Source organism: Lagopus muta, chromosome 3 (genome assembly GCF_023343835.1).
Source record: "Lagopus muta isolate bLagMut1 chromosome 3, bLagMut1 primary, whole genome shotgun sequence".
In the NCBI taxonomy this organism is placed as follows: Eukaryota; Metazoa; Chordata; class Aves; order Galliformes; family Phasianidae; genus Lagopus; species Lagopus muta.
Window position 1 is genome coordinate 13,070,371 of NC_064435.1, and position 24,938 is coordinate 13,095,308.

At 42.1% G+C, this 24,938-nt stretch overlaps 1 protein-coding gene across 1 annotated transcript in view; it reads left to right on the plus strand.

Annotated features, from left to right (window-relative positions):
* The window catches only part of SNTB1 (syntrophin beta 1), a 106,239-nt gene that overhangs the window by 1,230 nt on the left and 80,071 nt on the right, over positions 1 to 24,938 (plus strand). The gene's annotated exons all lie outside the window — the stretch shown is intronic.

Here is a 24,938-nt window from a genome sequence, read left to right on the forward strand (position 1 = left end):
TTTTTTGTGTGCTACTGTGCCATCCCCATGCCTTCCTTTAAGCCCTGGTGCCCTTACATCGGTGTCTTGAGAGCACTGTAGGTACCCTTTGAGCACAGTTCACATGTCTTTTCTCTGTAATAAGAAGCAGAGGAAGTTCTGCTGCCAGTTCAGGGATACGCAGGAGCATCAGCTGCAAACAACCGACTGTGGCACAAAGTTATGGGAAAAGCCTTAAGAAGTGGTTCTGTGCAGTAAAGGTGACGAAGGTGAGACAATTTAATCTATGGTTGTGGCTGCTGAGAAACTGCTCAGTGCCATCCACACTGCAGTGAAACCCGTGGGGAGATTGCTGCAAGGCTTTAAGAAGCAGAGGGCCACCGCGTGCCCTGTGCTCCTATGACCAAACCGCGTTTCCTCCCCACTAACTGCATGCAAAGATTCCTGTGAAGTCCTAATGTAAACTTGCCGAGGTCTGAATGGAGTGGTGACGTCGGAATTGTGCCACTGGTTTGTTTGCACAGTGCGGGGCTCCCGGGGTGTAGCAGCAGCTGACCTGCGGTACGATCTAACGATCTAACGAGGCGCGCACAGCACGCTGCCTGTGGAAACAGCACCTGGCTGCTGCAGAAGCCTGCTAAAAAACTCGTTGTTTCTGGTAGGAGCACACTTGAAGCAGTTTGAGCAGGGACTCCTTCTCTCTGCACCATTGGCCACTGCAGCTGTTTTCTTGCCATTTCTTTGCCCCATGGAGGTGTAGGCTGATGTGCTTCAGTGCGTATTCCCGCAATGGAATTTGTAAGTTGTAAATTGAGAGTCTCTTTCAGTAGTCCTCCCTTTAGATGTTTAAAATACTCTAACACTGAAAGCAGTACTTGTCTTGGTTTTCTTCTGCTGTTTTAGCACAGTATCCAAATGCAGGATTGTCCCCGCCGTGTCCCCTGGAGGTGCTGCTCTGTGCAGCTGGAGTTAGACTCAGTGATCCATGGGGGTCCCGTCCAACTTGGGATTCTGTGAACTTCTGCCTGAGTGACTTGTGTAAACCAGCATTTTGGAACAATTCCCCAAGATTCAATTTCCCACTTAGAGACTTTTTCCGGTAGCACAGTCTAAAATGGTCTTTTTACTACAAAGGGAAGGAATAGCCGGAAGATTTTTTTTTCCTCTTTGAAGTACAGAAGGGGAAGAGCATTGCTTTTCCTTACCTCCCAGACAAGAGGAATGTGCTGCTTCCTGGCTTCTTGGAAAGCTGTGCATTAGAAGGGACAACTCTGAGCTGGGGCCGAGATGAATCCCTACACAGTTCCTCTCTGGACTGTTGCTCTGGTTAGCAGGGCACTACCACTATATGATACCAACACATAACATGCACATTTTCAAGGAGATTCAGAGGCTTGTGCCTTGCAGAGTAGAATAGCTGAATTTGGCTCTAAGCAATTCAAAAGGCATGGCAAGGTGCTAAGCACGGGGGATGGATCTCAGGGTGCAAGGAGGAGGCTGTGGTGTTACTCCAGGTGTTGTGAGCTCCAGGAAAGGGTTTCTGGGTTGTGTGCACGCCGAAGTGGTCAGTTCAGAAGCTGTGGTCAGCGTGGCTCAGTGCACCCGATGTCACGGCTTTGCGTCCTTCTAAAACTGCTTGCTCAGTGAAACGAGGCATTTACCAGCTCAGCACTAAACTGTCCTCTCTCGCATTCCTGTGGGGGGGGACGGGAGCAGAAATCCCTCAGCAGTCCCTTGGGGGAGAGGCAGGGCTGGCACTGGGGTTGGTGACAGGGTGGTGTGTGGTGATAATATGCGTGTCCTTTTTGCTGCATCGATCCTTCTTACAGTAGGAGGAAGGCAGGTAGGACTTGGTAAGTGGAAGAGAAATAATGCACTGCCATAGGAGGAGCTGTGAGGCAGAAAGTTCAGGAGGTGGCGGATGAGGATGAAGTTCTGATCTAAGAAACGCTGCTTTCCCTTCATCTGCAGGGATGGACCTCTTCTATCCCCAGGGTTTAATTTCCTGCTGGCCTCCCAGCACAGCCCAGGTGCAGAGAAGGGATAGGGCAGCTCACGCAGCCCCAGCTGTGATTTTGGATGTTCAGTCCGTGAGAGATGTATGTAGCATTCAGGAGCATAAAGAATTTTTCTACATGAGAGACCAGGCAGCCTTCTTGTACGCTGGATGTTGTTTGCAGGCATGGAAGGCAGCTTAAATTATCACAGCAGCTTCTGTTTAAACATATGATTTCCCTACGGTTCTGTTAAATTGGGTCTTCTTAAATAAGCACTATGGAAAATCAAGCATCCCCTCTTATGTTGTACGAAGCATGTTTCACTCAAGTGATTCTCAAATGCAAAAGGTGTTTTTTTTAATCAAAGCATCCTAGTTGAGAGCAGTCCCATGGCATGCTTGGGAACCAAGCAGGTTGTGCTTTACTTAAATTCTCAATCTGTTTTGTAAAAAAAAAAAATTATAAATCAATATAACCTGTGCTAATGTCAGATGGGATCCCCATGGCCTTCATGATGTATTTGGATGTAGAGTAAAAAAAAAAGATGTGTTTTTTTGCTAGGTGGTTTCAGGATGTATTTTGTAGATGGTATTACTTCCTAACTCATTGAAAGTATGCAACATGGTTTTGATGGTGGTGGTGGCAGGTATGCAGCAGGAGAAGGAGAATCTTACTGATGTTGCAGAGCTTTTCACTAGTTGTAAGCAATTCTCAATTAAACAAATATAATTGCAAGGTAGTGGCTACAGTTCCCTTGAGATGAGGCTCTTGCAGTCTCTATTGGTTTGCAGAAATTTCCCACAGAGCCACAGCCACCAGCATACTGAATTCCAGCATATGGGCAGTAGACCATAGTTACCTTTTACAGCCCTTTGGGAGGTAATCCACAGCTTTAAGGCAGAACAGGCATGGTATGCTCTGCGTTGCAGTAACACATGCTGTTTTCCAAGCAGTATTTCTGTAAGAATTGTAGCAGTTCTCCCTTCGGAAATGTTTTGTGGTTGAAACGAAGCGATTCCAATAGCCTAAATGACTTGTGTGTTGACACAGTGCAAAATAGGCATGGGCAGCATGTTAGCTGTGTTTGTCTACTTTATCTATAATTTCATGTTTCTTTCATGAAAATCTCCTGGCAGCAGGAGATTTAGGGGAGTTAAAGTACATTATTTATCCAAGAAAATGTGTCCCTTGCAAGTACAGAGGGAAAATGAGACGCAGGGCACTTAGGAAATGCCCACCTCACACAGCTGCTCACTGCAATCAGGGCTGTAAATCTCAATGACTGCAAATCATATGCATAGTTACTGCTTGCAGTTCCAGTAAATGTATGGAGAAAACTTTGGTTTTTTTTTTTTGATGTTGTTGTTCCAGCAAAGATGCAGTTAGGGAAGTGCTTTGTACTTAGAGGTCATATCATGTTTCATAGACCAGTAAAATTGAAAGGTAAAGGAGGAGGTAATCTCATTCTCAACAACAGCAGGTCTGAGCCATCTCTGCAAATCTCAGTTTGGATTGCCTCGACTGCCTACAGCTGATGGGGAAGCTTGAGTGGGAGCACTTGATGTGTCTTCCATTGATTAGATTAGATTACAAGCTAATTTAGCAGTCCAGACAGTCTGTATCACCTTTCACAGATAAGAATCAGTACATCCTCTTTGCAGTAAATCTGCTTTAAGTCCTCTTTCTCAGTTACTGTAAAGAAAATAAGGCAGCTGTGGATTTATTCGGGCTGGGGGCAAGGTTCTCCCTGCACTCTGCATCTTGGGAATCAGTCTTTTTAGAGCTTAGTACTGTTTCCTCTAAGGATGCTTAGAAGATTAAATACGTCAGGGGATTCGGGATTCAATTGCACATACAGAGCCCAGGTACCCGTTAAGCATCACAAGGAAAGAAAAAAACAAAAAGCATTCCTAAAATCCTAGCAGTGATTCCTTTGTGGAAAATTAAACTGAAAACTGTATTCTGTAAAGAATCTTTAAACTGTTGGACAGAATGAAATTAAAAGGCAAAAGCTTTCACTATAGTTAGTGGAAGAGTGTTTGCTCCTTAATTTTGCCATGGAACGATTTTTCGCTGGAGGTCATTTCCAGCTTCCCAGAAGCATAGATGATGGTGGGCGACCATGAATCGTGCTGTCCTGTCCCTGTCCAAGCCGATTTGGATAGGAAGCACCCACTCCACATGCATCCCCATAATTCAGATCAGAGTTTGCCTTTGGGACAGCCCAATGGAGGTTCCATTGCTGTGGAGTTTTACATAGCATACTCTGCAGCATGATGACAGGTGCTGATCCCAACAGGCTGACTGTTTTTCAGATACAGGTTTGGAATATATATTTATATTTTAATTTCTTAATCTCACTGTTTTATAATACATGGTGTGAAGTATCTCCTACTAGTAACTTATCTGTAAATTGGATTTTAATTATAACATTGATTTGTGCGTATCAGAATTCATAAGCATTGGGAAGTTTATCTATTCTGTATCTGTTCCAGTGGTCACTTAGTTCTGTGATTTAAGAACAGATTATTTCCATTTGATTCTTCTAATTTGGGTTTCTGATCATAGGATTATTTTACACTTTATTCTGCAAAATTATGTTTCCATGGCTACTTGTTAGAATGGTACAGCTACTTCAGTAGAAGGGAAATTGGAGGAAACAGTAGTTCAAGAGAGCAATAACAAACATAAACAAAGAAAATGCAATGGGAACATAGGTGTCCTGGTAATATACAGGAGACTAACTTTTCAAGTCTGAAATAATTCTTCAGGCATTTCAGAAAAATAGGTGGTGAAGAACGCATGGTAGCTATGATTTATGGGGAAGTGGAAAGTCTTTAAGTTGCATTATCACTTTACAGGCTGCAAAAGGGTTTGTGAGTAGCCTACTTAACACTGTGCTGCTGGCCTGGATATGGTGGGTGGAGGGGAGTCAGATTCATCTCTAACTACCTCCCAGCTTCCCTGTTGCTCTCAACACAGCAGCTCTAGCTGGTGTGAAATGAGCTTTGCTCTTTTTGCTTGGTTATGTTACCACTCCAAACTTTGAACTACGCTGAACAGAAAAAAAACCTGCTGTCAGCATAAGCTGTGTCTGGGCAAAGGGTCTTTACCAGCACATCTGTTTTTAAAGGTACCTGGAGAAACAGAGTTGTGGTGGATAGGATACAGCTAGAGTAGCAGGAATAAGCTGCCTGTTTTTGTAAGGGCACAAAGCATGTTGTAGGGATGGGAAGAAATGTCAGGGAGTGGCAGGGTTCAGTATATGTCTTGAGGAGCATCACTGCAAGGAGAGGGTCAAACACATTAGTGGTGATGTTTAATTTGGTCTATGGAAGTTTGTGAGAAACTACAAAGGATGTAGAGGTTGGAAAGTGCTGCATGTCACATGTGCTACACGTTGGAAGTGGTGTGTGAGCCTTCTTCACAGAATCATAGAATGGCCTGGGTTGAAAAGGACCACAAAGATCATCTAGTTTCAACTCCCCTGCTATGTGCAGGGTCACCAACCAGCAGACCAGGCTACCCAGAGCCACATCCAGCCTGGCCTTGAATTCCTCCAGGGATGGGGCATCCACAACCTCCTTGAGCAGCCTGTTCCCGTGCATCACCACATGCTCTTAAATAGACTGCTGTCAGTTACTATTTTGCAGGATCAAGAAAACTGTTGTATGATGCTTGGTCTCCATGCTTTGAAAGTTAGATGACATGTCCCTTGCCCTCTATGCCTGGCACTTTTTAAAGAAAGTGAATTCACTGCAATTAAGGCATTCAGCTGAGTAATGAAGTAGGGCACAAAAGTCTGTTTGCTAGCTCTGCTTGAAGGAGCAGTTGGGAAAAGGTGGAGTTGGTCTGTGCACTCAGCTACCAAAGTGTATTTTCTTCCAGAACGTAAGTTATCAAACTTGCTTACAAAAAGATTTATTCAACTGTGAATAGTCCTTTCAATTCCTTCACCTCTAGTTGCTGCCTTGCTGTTGGGTTAGGTTTGCTCCTTCATCTAAAGTAAATGGAAGGACATAATTTCTGAATAACTATTCGGCAGACATGAATTTCTGACTGCTGCTGCTGTACACTTCTGTTGTGGTCTGGCTTTAATTTTGACTGTCTAGAACATGAACTGCTGAACTGGTTATGGCTCATGCTATGGTTATGTGCGCATGCTAAGGGCACGACTCAGTAGGTCACTGCCAAAGTAGCACATCTGTATTGTAGCAACTGGGGAAAATGGAGTTCCTAATTGTAAGGAAATGAGCCAGAACGGTAGATGTGGAGAAACTGTCTCTGATTAGAAATGATTAACATACGGCACACTCCTTCTAAAAATGTTATGCAGCTTTTTGCTGAACTGCTGGAAGTCATGCTTGTTGGCACAGCTCTAAAAGCCATTGAAAATAGGGCTTCAGCGATGTTTATTTCCTTGCTGTTCAGGGATGTTTTGGTTGAAATCTTCAGATGTATTGGAGCAGTGGATCCGCTCCAGGCATCATACATGTGAGTAATGTGCGTGTGGATAACTTCTGTTCATTTTAATGGCATGATTAAAGGAAAAGTAGTGAAATCAGTGCTATGGCATAAGTATCTGAGAGGCAGTATCCTTTTTCCTAGTGTCAGGCACAACTTGGCTGATTTCTTCCAATAGATAATATGACCTCATGTGACTATTTGTTGGCTTCCTGTACTCTTACAGGGAAGTACAGCTGTTACTTACAGTTTATGCTGTTTGCCATAGGTGTATTCTGACAGTGTAATAACAGTTTTGGCTTTTAACATAATCGAGTAGTTGTGAGAGAGTATTGAAAGATACACCATAGAAACAGTGTATCTCCACTGTTGTCTGACAAGAGTTGTTTCAGTAATTTCTATTTCCAGGATGACTTAATACTATTGTGACACTTGTGCTTTGGCTCAAGTTCTGTGAGGGGAGAAAGAGCTGTATGAGTGTGAAGATGCTGGAGTGTTTTAGTATTATCCAGCGTGTGGCTTACGAGGCTGCTTATAAGCTAATAGTTTTAGCTCAGACAGTAAGAGTTTATCTGTTTATCCCAGAGTTTAGGATTTAGTCAGTTCAAAACTGCCTGGCAGGAGGGCTGAGCCCTTGGTGAAGCTGACAGGGAGATGGCACACAACGTGGTTGCCCTCCTAGCAGGCAGCTTCCTGTTGGTCTTACTCTTGCTGGCAGGTGCTGGCAGGAGCCAGCAGGAGCCTTCTGTCACTGACTTAAAGCCAAAGGAGGGATTTAATTATTGGATGTTCAGGAGTATTTTCCAGGAATGAGATGAGTAGGATTTGCCTTCAGTGTTCGCTGCTTAAATTGTTTTGTTTTTTTTTTGTTTTGTTTTGTTTTTTTTAATTCTCCCTATGCCTTTGCAGTTTGTTGAGGATACTCTGGAATAAAAAGAAAAATTTCTAAATTACCATTACTTTCTAAAGAGCATAGTATCTCTCTGCCCATTTTGGCCTCTTTGTCCTCTATTATGCAGTGGAAGACTATCCTGCTACATGACATCTATCAGCAAGGCACGGCTGGGATGGAGAGAGGTGTCTTAAGAGAATGAGCAGAATTCTTGTAGGGTTATGTGTAATACACATATGGATCTATGCATGCACGGTACAATGTTCGTAAATTGCTTTGAAAATAATGCCTCCTTTTATTTCCATGGAAACTACAGTGGATACAAAGAGCACAATAATACTGTTTGATAGAGCAAATTCTCAGCTGCAAAATACTGTTTTTCAACATAGTCACCACCATTTTTGCCAGCAATGAATGAGAGCCTGCATGCTGTGCTCACGCACCATCAGAGGTGACCACTGTGCTGTTGCCGCTGCTGAAACTCACCACCACTGCCTCACAGTGCTCACATCCACTATTTGATATCCATAAACATTCAGTAAGTGTCAATGAATGTCAATGGGTGTAATTTTTTCCACAGGGAGGAATTCAGTGATACATGTTTGCTTCATGTACACTTCCATGTCAGGTGCTATTCTGCCAGACTGCCCCTCTGCTGCTGTCACACAGCAACAACATGTAGCAGAATAATATTGGTGGGAAGGTTCAACCTGTACTGCCATATCACCACCATCTGCCTCTAACGCTGGGGGCCAACGCAGTAAGATGTGAGACATTACTTTCAGAGCAGCCCTTGTAACAGAGGAGGGCTATCAAGTTGGTGAGGGGTACAGAGGTCACAAAGTATGCAGTGTGTCTGAAGTCACTTGGTTTGCTTCTTCACAAGCAGAGTGAAGAGGCAGGTGCTGTTCTCTCAGGTGAGAATGACATTAGGGAAATGTCACATAGGTGTTAGGAAAAGATTCTTCAGAGGGTGTTCTGGCACTGGAACAGGCTCCCCAGGGCAGTGGTCACGGCTTCAAGCTGATGGCATTCAAAGAGTGTTTGGGCACTGCTGTCAGACATATATCTAATTTTTAGATAGTCATGTCTAGACTCAAGGAGTTAGACTCGGTGATGCTTGTGGCTTCCTTCCAACTTGGGCTGTTCTATGGTTCTATGGTCGTGTGATGGTATGCAATTGAGGCCAGTGTGGTTATACCCTCCTTAGGCTGCCGGGGTTTTGCAGTGGCTGGAAGAGCTGATGTAATACTCCAGTTATGTCTTGGGTCTCTATGGTATGAGAATGGCGTGGCAGGCTGTCCTGACTGTGCTGCATGTAGTGCACCATTGGAAAGCCTGTTTCACAGCAGGGGGTGAAAATGGCTGGTTGCAAGGTCCGTTTAATAAACTGAGAAAGATACAGTTAATGAAAGGGAAAGGATGCGAGCTTCGAGCTGGAAAGAATCAGATGATGACAGCAAGCTCTTTTTGAAGAGCTCCAGGTGTTATTACTATGATTTGTCTAAATTAAACCCATTTAGAAATTAGATGCTGCTAAACAACCTGTCAAAGTATTCACGTAGCTCAAATTCTTCAGACAGCCGAGGAAGTCCTGAGCAAGCTGGTGGGGAGAGACAGGAGCAGCACAGAAATCTTCAAACAAACGGTGCTACAGATGCTGCCTCTCCTGCTTCCAGGGCGTTTGGTGCCCTTCTCTTTGCAGCAATAGCTGTTGAGTTGCAGGCTGCTGCCAAGATGCTTATAGACAGGGCTCTTGTCTAGCCTTGGGAAGGAAATCTGTATTCCTGCCTTTAAAAAGGTTAAAAAAAGCTTAGAATAACTTCAGTCTTTATATTTGTGGAATGCTGGATAAGTGTCCAGCCAAAAAGGCAATAAAAGAAAACAACGTTTTAATTCAGGAAGAACGCAAGTGAAAGCAGCTAGTTTTAAGAAGTTCCCATTCAATTCATTGAGTGGCTGTCTGTACAAATAAACCAGATGTATGTGATCTATGAGGGCAGGTTATAAAGAAAACACTGCAGTAACGAACTGGTGGAATTTTCACTTAAAGCATTAAAATCAACCCTGAAAGGCTCCATTAAGGAAAGCCATAAATTGAAGTTTTGAGAGATGGCTTATAAAATATCCCTGGAACTGAAAATGATCCTCTGTCAGTTTTATGTTTTCCTTTTACTGTGTTATATCTATTTTAATAAACATGTGGGATAGAGTAGGAAAAGAGCAGCACTTTGTCTGTGAAGCCTTGAGGAAATAAATAGTGCATCTAGGCATATTATAAATTTCACCCTATAAAAATAAACTTAAATTGATTTTGGGATTTGCTTGTGTAAGGACTGCTATGCTAGGACCACAGTATGTTGATCTTATTCTACATATATATTGAAGTTTTCTGCCAAGCATACATTGAAATGTTAGTGTTAAATATGTTAGCTTTCATTCAGATGCTGCCAGGGTGTTCTGAATATGTGCATAAATAGTATTAAAATCTTAGAAGGGTTTCAAGGTTCACACTCTTAAAAGTACTGAGGAACAAATACCTTTTCATTTTTGAGGGACAGAAAGGAGTGTTGTTTTGGAAAGAATATGTTGGTTTCTGCAGGAATCTATATGATGGTTTGACTTGAAAAGGCATTTTATATTTAAAAAGAAAACAATTTGCTTTCAAAATGTTAACGTGAACTTGTTATTAAAAACTTTTCAAACTAGAATTTTCTGAGCAGAGGAGCAGAAAGTTACCAACGTATATTTTTCTCCTGCAACCATGCAGGAAAATCTCTGCAACCGTGTCATTTTTATCAAAAGGAGATTTTTGACTAAAAAGTTCTGAATGATTCAGTGCAGTATTTAGATACACTATTCTCCTAAGTCACTTTGTTCTCTTCCTTTTCTATCAATACACACACTGTAGAAAGAGGATAAGGCTTTATATTTGGTATGAGCCAAGACAGGTAGTCTAGTGGAGAAATCACAAGTGATGTATTACATAAATTCCTGTAATGCATTTATGTTTGATCTTTTCAATTACTCATAGTTATGAGGGTGTGCTGCTTTATTTCTGTGAAGCTCACAGTAGAAACCTTGAGTACAGAGGGAAATGAAGAGGAAGAAACCTTTCAAGTCTCTAAAAGTAGCCAAAAATAGCTATTCCAGATGTAACTTTAATAATATTTTAATGCAATTGTAAATTAAATTAGACTTTCACTGCAGGTACACCATCTTTTTAGCTTTTGTTCTGCTGAAGAAAGTGTGGAGCTGCGTATGAATGGGTGTATGAATGAATCAAGAAGTGTTAATGAGACCTTAAATGATGAGAAATGAACTCTGTGGGGGAATGTGAGATGCATTATTTTGTTTATTTTTTCTTTCTTTTGTTTCTGTTTGTTTGCCTGGTGCTGGTTAAAGAATGCCTTTAAATCTAGCTGTTTAGCTCCAGAGCTGACCTAGCATTGTTGTAGACTGTTAGCTCAATCACCAGTATTGCACGGGCACAAGCTGTAATTGTATATACACATGCAGCGTACACCATGAGCTTGTTTGTATGTTGTATGTGCATTTGTTCATATGCAGTGAAGAATTTGCTTGTTGTTAATGCTATTCAGATTAAGTTAATTGTTCTGTGAGAATGTAAATACAGTCTTGACTATAAGTATGCTTTTTGTGTAGCTAAAAGAGGTGCTCGCAAGTGGTTCAGGCGAGGCCATGTGCAATGGTGCAGCCTTCCCAGGCCTAGCAAGCCGTGCTCCATGCTGCTCTTCCACTGCCTGTCCACAAAAAAGGTGGTTCTTCCTCCCACCCCGCTCCACAAAACCCAATGAATGAAAGTGTTGTGAAACAGACCCGCCTGCTGCAGTCACTTTGTGTAATAATAGTTGATTAAACAATACTCGGGGATGTAGTGTGCACCAAGCCTTGAACCTTTCTGAGTGTCTTCTTCCTGTCCTTACATCATAATGCTGATTTTTCTGGACATCATTCACCTTCTTTCTGGCTTCCAATGGCATCATTTAGGATATGAGGCAGCAGCTGTAAAAGTTTGATGTTTATCAGCCTGATTATGCAGAAAAAACTGCAGTTGTTCTATCTGCAGACTAGTAATTGCATAAAGAAAATGTTAGCTTGCTGGCTGCTCGATGTACCTGAACACTGACAGATTCCTGCTGGGCTAAGGGCTGTGTCCAGGCAGGCTCCTGATGGTTTTCTTTATCTCAGAAGATATGCAAAATTGCAACTGCAGTTTAAAGAGTGATTGAAAGGTGACAGAAGTGGTAAAGTAACTGACATCACATAGACTACAGCGTGCTGTGTTTTGTGTCTGTGGTCTTGAAGGTGTGGGTTAGCTCAGGAACCCTGAGGTCTCCTTCCCTGGAATGCAACCCAATTACCTTGGATTTTTTTTCTTTTTTTAAATACAGGCATCATTAGAAAATGAAGCGAGTTGAAATTAACTCCAAATTTTAAACCTGTAATGATTGCTTTGGAAGAGCCTAGCAAAGGCTCTTGCACTATTACATGAAAAGAGCCCAGTTGAAGTATAGTAACCAATTCAGAGAAGTTAAGTGAGACACAGGTCTGCAGTGCTTTTTGAACATTATTTCATTTATAAGCAAAAGGGAAGAAATAGTAGGTGCCTGATTCCTAAGATTCTTGAACAACACTGCCCTGAGGCCTTGGCTCTTTGCTACTCTGCTTGGACCTGAGATGCAATGATGCTGACCCCTCTGAATAGCCCTGCTGAGGACTTGCATGAGTCATGGTGTCAGAGGAGTTTTCCACCTCCTCAGTCGGTAAATAAAGATTGTACAAGAGCCAGAGATACAAATATTCCACTCCCGAGGCTGGACTGGGGGGGTTGGGGGTGAGGACAGCCAGAATGCTGTGTCCCCATCCTGTGGTCTGTGCACCATGGCTGCATTGTGCCCCTCTCTCTGTTGCCCCAATCCTATAACCACTTTGATTCAGACGATCTTTGCAAAGACCAAATGTCTGAGCTGTTTTCACTGAAGCTAAGATTGGGTAAGGCTAGGCAAGAGGAGGGCCCATGGTTCTGTATTCCTGTACTGTTGGCACATGAGTGCTGATTAAGCCAAATAAAGTTGCTTGCTGTTCAGCCTGCCAGAGTTCAAGGTGAAAAGAAGAAGTGTGAACATTTTTATTAGCATTCTTTCTTCTGAACATAAGCCACACCAAAGCAAGCAAGTAAATGGTACAGTAGCCAAAGAGGGAAGTACTGTTCTGCAGATCGTACTGTTTTCCACTGGAAAAAATGTAGGGCTGCTTAATTTCTTTTTAAAGAGTGGTAGCGTCAAATCTAACAATTAAACTCCAGTTTACATGTTTGAGATTTTGATGAACACTTCGTATAAGTGCTCTCCAAGCAGAACATATAAAAATGATTATGCTTTATATGGGCAGTTACTGGGGAGGTGGAATGTCCCTTGCATTTTCCCCATTTTTCCCCCTTCAGCTCCATTCTGTACACAGCCAGTGGCCGGAGCCAGGCAGGAGGCCCACAGCCAAATCTGCAACAGAGTGGGCTTTGTGTCCTGAGCACAAACACCACTCTTCTTTCCAAGGGAATGGGCAAAAGGGGGTCTGACCCAGAGCCACCGGCTGTTTGTGGCTTGTCTGTCAGCGAGTGCGAGACAAGTGCCTTCTCTGTGTCAATGCTAAAACCAGCCATCCAGCAGGCAGCTGAACAGTTGGGCTTTATTTGACCAAGTTTAACATCGGCCATAGAGGATTTCAGCTGTGTCACAGAACTGCTCAAAGAGCTTCCCATGGTGGTTTTCTATTCTTGTTCTTAATGCACAAGTTTTACCAAGCGTGGTGTAGTTTGCAGCATTTCCTACCTTCACCAACTGAGAATCAAGATGTTTTGGGGCTTTGGCAGCGTTGCTAGTATGGTTTGTTAACCTTTACCTGAATTCCTCATGAGAAGAAGAGAGGACATTCAAAAGCCATTGCCATTCAGAGCACTGCTCAGCAGCTCTGCGTCACCTGGCACTGCCTATCCTCACCCCTCAGCTTGGTACCAGCTACTGAGATTAACTGGCCTTAAGCTATCTGTAACAAAGCACGCAGTGTTTCCTGGCCAGTCCACTCTTCATTCAAAGCCCATTCTTCATGTTTTCCTCTAATTCACTTGTTACAGAATGTTCCTTTGCTGCTTCTCTGTGCCTGTGGGCTGGGCTTCAGCAAACAAAGCCAGGTAAGACCTCTTTTGAGGCCTAGTTAGATGTCACGTTGGCTTCTGGGTCATAGTTTTTGACTTCTGTGCTGTAGAGGGTACAACAGAGGGGAAATAAAATGGTGAGGTACAAAGTCCTGGTGTGTTCTTCATTTAGGGGCAGAGCCCCAGCAGTCTGCCTAGAAAGTCTGACTTTCCAGGGAGAATTGAATTTGCTATAAGCAGCTGTCATATTAAGAGATTCATTTTTGGTAAGGAACGGTGATGGGGATATCATTGTTTTAGGACTCAGTGCAGAAAAGAGCCGTTTACCTCCTAAATTTTTGAAGTTCTTGAATAATTTTGCAACATGCTAACAGGGAGTGCGCTTTAACAAGAAGGCAGAGCTAGAGGCTATACAAAATGAAATTTTAATCTAGGCTCCCATCAAGCTGTAAAAAGGCATTTGACTATTTTGAGGGATTACGTGTGGGATTGGTCTTTTTTCCTAAAGGAACATCATGAAACTGATTTGGGATTTTGGCTGGAAGAATAAATCTTTTTTTTTTTTCTTTCTTTTTTTAAATGACTTTTAAAATAAAACAATTGCATGCATCTTTGAGTACTTTCTTCTGCTGGCTTTACACTATGCTTTTTTACTGATTTTGTAGTTACCTCTGCCATCCCTACAATCTTAATTTCTAATCCTCAGCATTAGAAATTATTATGCAGAGAAAGGTACATCTGATTTTTCTTTTCTTTTTGCCTTTCTTGAAGGTGTTCACATTAGGCATTTAGGCTAGACTGAGCATCCCTGCTCTCAGGATAGGCAGCAAAGAAGGAAATGGGAGAAGTGCTCAGGAGATGCCACTGCTTCCTCACCAGCTACAGGGAGACTGGATGGACTTCCAGCTTCATTGTTTAGGGGATTAATGACAGATGACACAGACCTCTGTAACGTTTTTGAAGCTTTTTCTTTGTAACCTGTTCTTCGTTTCTCAGTTCTCATTTAGTTACATCCCCAGACTGGAATTTTGAGGGAAACAAAGAATTTGTGCAGAGCAGAATGCAGTCTCCAGAGCAGAAAATGCTGTGTATCTTTGCTGAAAGTAGTATAGAGAGGCATACATGCTGTTGGAGAATATTAGCATGTAATTGCGTTATGTGTTGGTCTTGGCCAAAATGCTTGCATAAGAATAACCCATCCCTGTGTTGCAGTGCACGTCTTCATAGCTGCCCTGATTTCACTGCATGCAATGCCATGCCAGAAGCAGATTTTTTTAAAATGATGTGGGTTAAAGGAATGCTCCAAGAAAGATGTCATCTCTAGTGCTTGTTGTTTTTGTCAGAGCTGGAGTCCACAGGACAGGCTCATAAGCTGGCAGAAGGGAGTAGTGGACTCCAGCACAAGGCAGAAGTGCTGAGGCTGGAGGAGGGACCCAGGAAGATGAGCTGACTTCAGTGATAAAACTGTGAAACTCCAGCCTGAGCTGAGAGGGACTTTCCTGCCCTCCTCCTGGCCTTGGTGGCTCATTCCTGCCCCCACGGCTCAGCTTTGACAATTGCTTTTCTTGGGCCAGGTCTCCAAGCTGGTTTGCATGCATGGCAACAGGGTCAGGGGAAGCTTGAGTCACTTCAGGTCCTTTTTAGGGGACAACTCGAGTTCCACGTCTGTGTAAAGCTGTTGTGAAATCGCACTCATCATACTGAGGCTTGTCTTGTCATTGCCAACATGCAGTGGATGAAATCTGGGCCCAGACTGTATTCTGCATATCCCTGGTTTTATGTGTGTTGCTGCAAAAAGGATTGACGTAAATCTTTCATACGGGATGTCTCCTGGATTGTGTGTGGGAGTGGGAAATTCTGCAGAGGTTAGAAGTGTCTGTCCTGAGCACAGGTTGGCTTGATTTGCCAGCAGAAGGCATGATGTTATAGTTGAAGAGAAGGGCAAAAGCCAGACGTCTAGATCCCCGGCTATCCTGGAAAAGGAAAGGGACAGATCAATCTTGTGTCCAGGAGCTAAGCATTGACATGGTTGAGACTGGAACTGGCACATTGAAATGCTGATCTGGATTAAGGGAGAAGGTAATCTGAAGATCAGCAGTTTTATCCGTGTACACCTTGCTTGGGAAATAAATGCATTTTAATCACAAATGAGTATATATACTAATAATCCCTTAGTTCCTGTGCTTACTAGCCATGCACAGACACGTCTCAGAAGCCTTAAGTTCACTGTGTTCCTGAGCACTCTAAATTTGGTGCATACTGAGCAGTGGAAAAGTGGACTCGTGATTCTTGTAAAGTGTGCATATATCTTGGATCTAGATGACTTGTTTTCTGCTAACCTGGCCAGTTCTTAGTTGCTCTGCCTCGAGGCCATTTAATTACATTGACTTTCCTACCCGTTTTACAGAGCGATAGCTGTTTGATGAGTTTTCTCTGAAACCTTTCCAAATGCTCTAATATATTTTAACATAAAAAAAAATAAATTTTGTCCCTATCCTGTTAGTACCAAATGCATTCTTTTCAGCTGCTTCTTATCAGTTCTTTTCAGTTGATTGTCTTCTTCCTTCTTTTTTTTAAGTGACTCCAACCTACAAGCTAGTTCTTTGCACCTTTACCAACATTTTCCTCTTGTCCAACTTATTAATTAATCTTGCAGTCCTACTCAGAATGCCAGGTGTTTGAACGGGGTCTGATATAGAGAGTTAAACCAACAATAATTTGGGGCTATTGCACTCTTGTCTGTAGCAGGCCATGCATCCCCAACCTGTCCCTTCCATGAATTCCAGAGCTTTTGCAGTCAAGCAGGCAGTTGGTTCATGCACTAGCAGAGGAGTATGTTTTCATCAACAGGGTGAACAAAAGGTTCCCTACCTGAGCTTCTCTTTGGGTCCCTTTGCTGGCTCCTGCTCCTCTCATTCTGCTCTGTCAGTTTGTAGTCAGTTAGTGAATTGCACCTGCCTGAGTTAATACAAGATTATCCAGTTTATGTGATCCTTTTTGTTTTTTCTCCCTCAAGATAGTGGCAAAAGCACAGCCAGGGAGGTGGCAAACTTCTTTCACAGATAGATCTGGGAGGCTGGACAACCATTTCTTAATCCTGCTTTATTGCTGGAGTTACTACAACTGCAGGCTAAATGTCTTCAGCCTGCAGTGTGACTGTGTAGCTTGTGATAAGTCACTGAACCCATCGCTTTTGGAGGGAGGAAGCATACTTACTAATACTTTGTTTTGTTGTGTGGGATTTTTTTTTCTTTCCCTTTAATTGGAATATATTAGCATGGTAACATTTTAAATTCTGGAAAAGAATGAGAAATAGGAATTGTGTGTCTGAAGCAGTGACTAATTCTTTTATCTTGGTCATCTAAAACAGAAGTGACTTAAGAGTACCAGAATAGCGAGACTGCGGAATGCCTTGCTGGCAGCAGCTCGAGTGGCATTTCACCACCAGCTCCTGGTGCAGGTGAATGGGACAAACTGACACACCTCATGTGTTCCCTTCCACACTGCATTTTTATGGTTTGTGAGAAACATGCTCAAAAACTTCCCATGCATAAGGGGGCTGAACTGCATCAGCCCCTTTCAGAATCAGAAAACCTTCAGGGACACCTGGATATGGAGCAGGTGAATGGTGGCACTGTGTCACAGTTTTCTTTACTGAGTAATAAAGTGTAAATACTGTGTTCTTCTCCTCTCTTTCCCCTCACTTCTTCTCCCTTTTGTTCAGGGTTACAATGGGATGGTGCTGGTGCATTTGTGAAAGAGAGTATGGTACGGGGCAAAGACAAGGGACTGAACTGTGTAATTGTGCTTGATGAACTCATAGGAACTTTTTTTTCCTTTCACCTTTTGTACATGTTATCAAGTCTTTCAGTTTTCCTCTACACGTATTTCTGTAGTTGCTCTTCCAAGCTCTTTCTCATACATCCAAAAGTTAGTTTCTCTACACTTTACGATTACTTGTCATCCCTCCTTCTCCTTTAAAGTTTGCCTTTACCTTTCTTTTTTTTCTTCCCCCCTCTTCTTTAAAGTATCTCTGGTCGTGATGCATAGGGACCAGTATTTGGTACAAATCTTTGCTTACCTGAATTTGTACCTTGCAAAGCCAATTGGGCTGACTTTTATTCTGTGCACTTTGCTGGAGCAAGAGCAGCTCTCTGGCAAAGCCATTCTTGACATGGAAACTTTGAGCATTATTTACAGAAACTTCCCAATGAGATTTAGTGATGGGGACAAACCCTGGTCTCAGCTACATATTTCTGATCTCCTCAGAAAGAATAGAGCTATTAGAAATTCAGAGCTTTGGAGTGTAGCTGTTTTGCACAGGGCAGAGGGGGGAGGCTAGTAGAGATGAGGAGTCTTCTCCATCTAATCCAGAGGACCTGCACAATGCTGAGGCAATTGCACTAGCACAGTGGTGAGGATAGCGACCTTCGCTTCTCTTCTGATATTTTGTGCTTGAAAATACTATTCTTAGTTTCCATGAAATGCGGAGTTTCACAATTGTTTCCAATTGACACATAAATTAGATAAATGGAAATTGCTATCATCCACTAAAGCTTCAAAGGAAGTAGTTATGTTTCAGTAATTAGTTTGGCTGTTTAAATACCTGCAATTCATCCTGTTCTGGTTTGTAGTTAGTAAAGAATCCATTGCAGATACTGATAGCCTGAGGGGAGCAGATCTGCCCTGTAAACACTTTCAGTTGATTGGTATTATGTGTGTGAGATGTCAGCTTTGCTCAAATGCAGAAGTAAAGGATGCTTTTCTAACGTGTGTTCTCTTAATCTGATGCTTGATCGGAGACTTTGGCTTCACAAACCAATGTATAGAGATGGGGGAACAGGAAACACTACAGAAAAAAAAGGGAACCAGAATATGTTATTTGCAAAATATGAGGTCAGTGCCTGCTAAATTTGGTGGTGTGTACTGAGATCAGCACAGCGTTTTCTTCATTTGGTCTGTCTGCTTATGTGAAGTATTCTCTGAAGGAAGCCCCCCATTTGTGAGAGGAGCCTACTGGTGCCATTTTCCTTTTCTCTCTGCCTTCATGCCTTCATGAACCACTGTTCATATTTTTTTGTCTCCCTCTCTGACCTGACATGGCATCATGGCAGTAAAGCACACTAAAGTTCTCTTGTGGAAAATACAATTAAAAATGAACTTTGCAAAAGCTCTTCTAGCAAATCTTTGCATCCACTGGAATTTAGTAATGAAATGATTCCTTCTTAAATTTCAAGGAAGCAAATATTATGACTCAGTTCAATGGGATCTTTAATACGATGAGTACTAGCAAACTTCATTTGTTCTAAAAATTATTTTTTGTTGTGTCTTTAGAAAATATAAGACTGTGGAAAAAAAGAGAGTAAAAATGTTTTCTCAAATCTCTACCAGGTGTTGTAACATAATTCAAAATCTATGTTTAATAAAGTAGAAAGGATTTTATAGAATCAGTGTGGTTGAAAATGAACTCTGAGATCATTAAGTCCAACCATCAGCCCGTTACCATCTTACTCACTTTTTTTTTTCTCATTGACTTTGGGTTTCTTTTGATGAAGCTTCAGAAGAAAAAAAAAAACAAAAACGTTTGGGCAATTGCATTCTTACTAGAAATATGCAAACGTAACAATGCCTGGATTTAGATCTTTATGCATACATTTTGAAAAGTTTTTTGTTTTCATTTGTATGGCTGGGACACAAGTAAGATTTTCACTGGATGCAAAAGAACTAAGTCCTCTTTGCCTCAGCTGGTGATTAGGATTTTGTGGATTTTTTTCACTTGTGGCCTTCTAATGTACTGTTGGGAATGTGACACTCTTAATTCCACAGCAGTTATAGTGTTCTGAACTTCTAATGAAAAGATCTTATGATACTCCTTATTTGAGTGGCTTATAAACTGAATTAAGTTTTGAATAGTTGGACTTTCATAAACTTCCTTCATTATTTCAAGAAAAGGTTTTTTGGGGGGAAGTAGCCCATCTTTATGTGAAGCTTCTAAGGGCGTTGTTATTTCAATCATCTTTATGATGGCTGAGACAATATTAATTGTGGTTTGATTCCTTTTGTCATTACTTTTGCAGAACTTGTAGTAGCAAGGCAGACCAATGGAAAAATGTTCTGTATTTGAATAGTTTTCAATGCTGCTGGGAGATGCAAAGTGCTTTGTTGACCCAGCCCAGCAGACAGACCAGAGATGTATTTTGTCTTGATCTTGTTATTGTGGAGATATGAGGTTACCTCTAAGAAGGGGAGAACCAAAGGGAAAATTAGTCTTGGTGCTTACTCAGCCAGCCTGTCTCCAGTGGAAAAACTCATACTTGTCAGTACAGTGTTGCCTCAGGGAAGTTTTTGCACTTGATAAAAATAAAGGCAAACTTCATGGGGGTGCAGGAATCTGGACAACATCGCATCAGGGTATGGGAACAGCGTGGGCATTTGGCCTCCTTGCAACATCCTGTTTCCCCAAGTTATCACAGCAAGTCTACACTTTCTTTCCAGCCTTCACTTCCTGAGCTCTCCTCTCACCATGCCCTTCTGCTGTTAACTCTTTTTCTTCCTGTTTGGCTAGGAAGGAGGATTGAGTGCCATGTGCCAGGCTGCCTTTGGTGCTTTGCCATATGGAGATGAAGGATGGAAGTTGGGAGGAAGGAAAACCTCACTGTGTCTACCCAGAACATGGCAGCTGGACCAGGCCACCACAAAATTGTGGATCTTTATGGGAAGGGAAACCTCCTCCTTCAGCTTTGCCTGCTTTGGCATCATGTCCTTAAGGAGAGACAGCAGTTGGTGGGCAGTCCTGGGGATGCACATAGCTGGCTTGTAAGCTGATATTCAGGGAGAAAAGCATAACAATATGGATAAGGTTACAGGATGCTGGTTCCCTTTGTGTCTACTGCATTTGGGTACTCTGGAGCTAGGCACTGTACCCAGCCACTACTTTTCATCACCACCAAGGACCAACCAGTATTAATTTATAGTCCTTTCTTAAACCCAGGAATACCCAAGACTATGTCTGTGACAGATCACACACAAGTATCATGTGACAAGTAAATGCCTTATGTGGAGGAAGACCTTTTTCTTTAAGCCAGCTAGCTGATAATGTCACAGCATGCTCATAGTTCTCTAGTAGGAGAAATGATGGAAACTCATTGCTTTCTCCATTGTACCTATCACCAAACATGTTTTTTTTTTGTCATGTTGTAGTACATTTAGTCTCCTGTTACATCTGGAACCTAGAACTCTCTTACTTACTTATTCTCTTTATCCTTCTCAGTGCCTTTTCTTGTTGTTCTAAATCCTTTTTCAGATGGGGTGACTGAGAGTGCATGCAGTCCTGAATTTGCGAACATATTATCAGCATGTTTCTCTCTTTTACAGCCCCTGAATGCTGAGCTGATATTCTCAGAGCCTTTTCCACTAACACGCTTAGATTTCTTTACTGAATTGTAATAGCTCATGTTAATCTCATCAGTAATCCCTTATGGGACTGTCTTGATGGCCATCCAGATTGATTTGAAATAACCTTAAAAGTCTTTCTGTCCAGCATCGGACTGGGAGGCAGATACCATCTCCCTGAAGAGCTATAACATGAGGGGCTTGGGCAGAACAGGGGAGTTAAGAGCTGGTGAATGAATTCTGGAGTGAATCTGTCCTCTGAAGAACTGCTGCCAGCCCTGCTTGCACAAGAAAGAATACATTTTTTTCACTTCAGTTGTGGAATAATTTCAGTGACCGTGGTGAAAGGCACGTGGGAAAGGTTTTAGTAGTCTTCCATATCTCTCTGATTTACTTCTATCTTTAATTTTGCTGCTCCGTCCCTCTGTCTCTTAACAAATCCTTAAATCTTGACACAGACCCGTTCCCCATTGATGTGGCAGCATATTTGTCCTTTTAACTGTATTAGGCCACTGTATCTAAATTACACAGGGAACAAAACTGCCTTTGAATTCATTGGATGGCACAGCATAGTTTCACCCTCTTTGAGTTTCATGGGCAACAAGGATGGAGTTACAGTGATTTGAGACAAGGTGGATTCCTTGGGCAGATGGCAGTTGTTGGGAACACAGTATGGTTTTCAATGCTCTGGCACACAGAGAAATGGTGACATCTCCAGCAGCTTCCAGGGATTTTGGTCAGCTATGAAAGGCTTAAATCCTTAAACTTAATTGCTTGATCTGACTGGAGGGATGCAGGGAGAGCTACATGGCCAGGAGTAGGAGGAGCAGAGTTGCCTTTGCAGAGGTGAGCTGTCTGTTGAGGCTGGTTGCATGAAGCTGGTCTGTGTAATCATGTTTTTAGTCCTGTAAATTATTTTAAATGAGCTTTTTTGGAACTCATGGAATTAAAATAAGAATCACCAAAAATGGCATTTTATGCTTTTTGCAGAAGTTTTAAGTAAATTCAGACTTTTGAAGTGGTGATGGTTGCTGGCTTAAAAGCTGTACGTTAATCAGATTAATCTGATGCTGAGAGCATGTAAAATCTGGGATGTCTGCACTATATAAAACCCTTCTTCTCCGTTTCTAATTGAATCCTCATTCCCATCCAAAGAGTAACACAAGTCATTAATTAAAGAAAAGAGAAATTAGACAGTTTTTTCCTGTGTTTATCTTCTTACAAACAGAAGTGGCTCTGGCTATGGGCAGCCTGTTCTAGTGACTGGTGACCCTGCACATAGCAGGGGGGTTAAAACTAGATGATCATTGTGGTTCTTTTCAACCCAGGCCATTCCATGAAATGTACCAGATGTAATGTCCCAGTAAGTACTTGCATGCCATATAATGTGATTATTCAATTCTCACTGTTAGATAACTTTCTTTATGTAATAACTTGAAGAAGAAAAATGCAAATGGGATACAAACATGATAAACATTTAAATGGAGGCTTCCTGTGTGTGGATTTAAATCATGATAAAAATCACAAAGCAGCTTTTATATAAATTAAAATGGTCTACCCTTGTGAAGGGGAACATTGTGGATATGTTAGGAAGTGGCTTGGAAGATGCTGGTACTATCAGGCCTGGAACAAGGAGGGTTAAATATAAAAGGTCCCTGAGTGTCCATGCTTGCTATCAGTGCTGGTTTGCTTTGCAGCATTATGATAGTCAGTCACACACTGCAGAAGGGCTTATGGAGGGACTTTAGTTGTAGTATATAGAAGAGGAGAAGAAAAAGAGAAAATAGATAACCTGGTTTCACAGGGATTCCTGCTGCCTTCGTTACGCCAGCACCGAGCACGTTCTCTACCTTTCTCCTCAGCCATTTGAATCTGATAATCTGTTTGTTCTTAAACAAGCCACATTATTTGTCAGCAAACTCTCACTGGCTTGGAGTAGTTTGGCTTTGTTGTTTAATGACATCCCTTAATTAATACATTAGCCCTACAGAAAAACTCACCAGCTTATCTGCTGCCTGACTTCTGCCCCTGTTTGACCTGCCCTATTTGTATTGAGATACATACCTAAAAAAACAGCAGAGGTTGGGGTGCTAGCATTCAAATATAGGCTGGAGTGTCCCTTTCTCGAGGCATCCATAGTCTAAATAAACAGCAGTGAGGGAGAGAAAAAAGGAACACAGTGTATGTGTAAGTGAAGCACTATGTCCCAGCATTTTGTTAGCTCCATAATTTTTTTTTTTAATCCCCACTTTATGGCTTTGTCCTTGAAGTAATAGACTGCAGGAGCCCACATAGCAGCCAGCTCTCCAGCTGCGATTTTTATGGGAGCAGGTAAGGCCACAGATGGTGCAGCGCCTGCAGACCAGGAGGCAGCCACCCTGCTCCTTCTCTTCTGCACACAGCACCTCACACAGCCTATCTGGGACTTTGCTGAAGAACAAGATGCTTCCTTTTCTGTTCAAGGCATATGGGTTCGTTACTGGGAAGACTGAATGCTGGTGATGAAATTACCTCTGGGATTTTTTCCTCCCCCTTTTCCCTTCATAGTGATTGCAAAGTAATAGTTTGAAAATTGCCTCTCCTTGAAAACAGTCTTCTTTTCTTGTAAAAAACACTGAAGAGAGAGAGAAACTTGGGAGTAAGCACTCAAACCCCTGCTCCCTGTACTTTACACGATTACAGTGAGTAAATGCACTCTTCAGATACATCCTTGAGCTCTGAAAAAGGTAAAAACTCACAGCTCTATTGCACTGTGATTTCTTTTTTTACTGAGCCACCTAACTTTGCTTTTACTCACAGCTGTCAGTGAGTTTTTTTCTTCAGTGGAATCCTACGGTGCTGGTAAGCAGAGCTATCATGGGAGGGTCTCTCAAGTTTGGAGGAGGCTCAGGGGAGACCTTGTTACTCCCTGCAGTGACCTGAAAGGAGATTGTAGCCTGATAATTGCTGGCCTCTTTTTCCAGGTAACTGTTGATAGGATGAAAGAACCTGAAGTTGGGTCAGGAGAGGTTTAGGCTGAATATTAAAAAAATGTATTCTTAGAAAGAGCAGTGAGGTACTGGAACAGGCTGCCCAGGGAGGTTGTGGAGTCAGGGAGGTGGAGGGTCATTGTCCCTGGAGGTGTTGAAAAAACATGGAGATGTGGCACTAGTGGACAAGGTTTAGTGATTATGGTGGTGATGTGTTGATGATTGGACTGGGTGATCTTAGTGGTCTTTTCCAGCCTTAATGATTCTGTGATTCTATGAAAAACAAATATCAGAGTTAAGAGGATGGTGTGTCGGCCCAACTTCATTTCTAGGATTGTGAGAGTCTGGATCAGTGGAGGGCTCCAGATTAAAATATGCTTGCAAACAGTGTTAATTTGACAGCCCTGGAAAAGGAAAAATATTACCCCAAGAAATGTTAATTTTTTTTTTTTTTTTTTTTTTTTTTTAAGATTTTTCTTTCAATGCACTGAAAACTTCAGGTGCTCTAACCCAGAGGTCTCTCCTGCTCAGTTTTTGGTGCACTAGCAACCTCGAGAGCTTTTGGAGGTTTGGTCATAAAATTAAGAGTACAAAATAAAGCTTTCCACTGGTGTTTGAAATTCAGTTTGTGTCAGTAGTAACTGAATCTTGTTATCTGATGGTTGTTCGGTGACCTTCACAAAATGAACAGCTTGTTTGGTTTCCTTGTAGTTCTCAGTAGATAAATACCTGTGTTGCAGGAGTTACTCATCTATGAAACTTCTCTGGTTGTTTCAGGATACTGGTGTATGAGTTTTTGTTTTTCTTCCCTGAGAATTTTACCTACTCTAATGCTGGAGGGAAATGAGCACTGAACTCACTTTCAGGAACAGTTACTGTATAGCAATTGAGTTGCAACCAGTGCAAACTGAAGTGCTGGTTAAATTAGTGGGGAGAAGCAATTGTTTACTAGAAATTGGAAGGCTAATGCAAAAATAATACCCTGCTGAGCACAGGAGGGGTACCAAAGGAGCAAGGAGGACAGTACCAAAAAAGCAAATGTTAGTCTGAGAAGACTTTAATTAAAATTA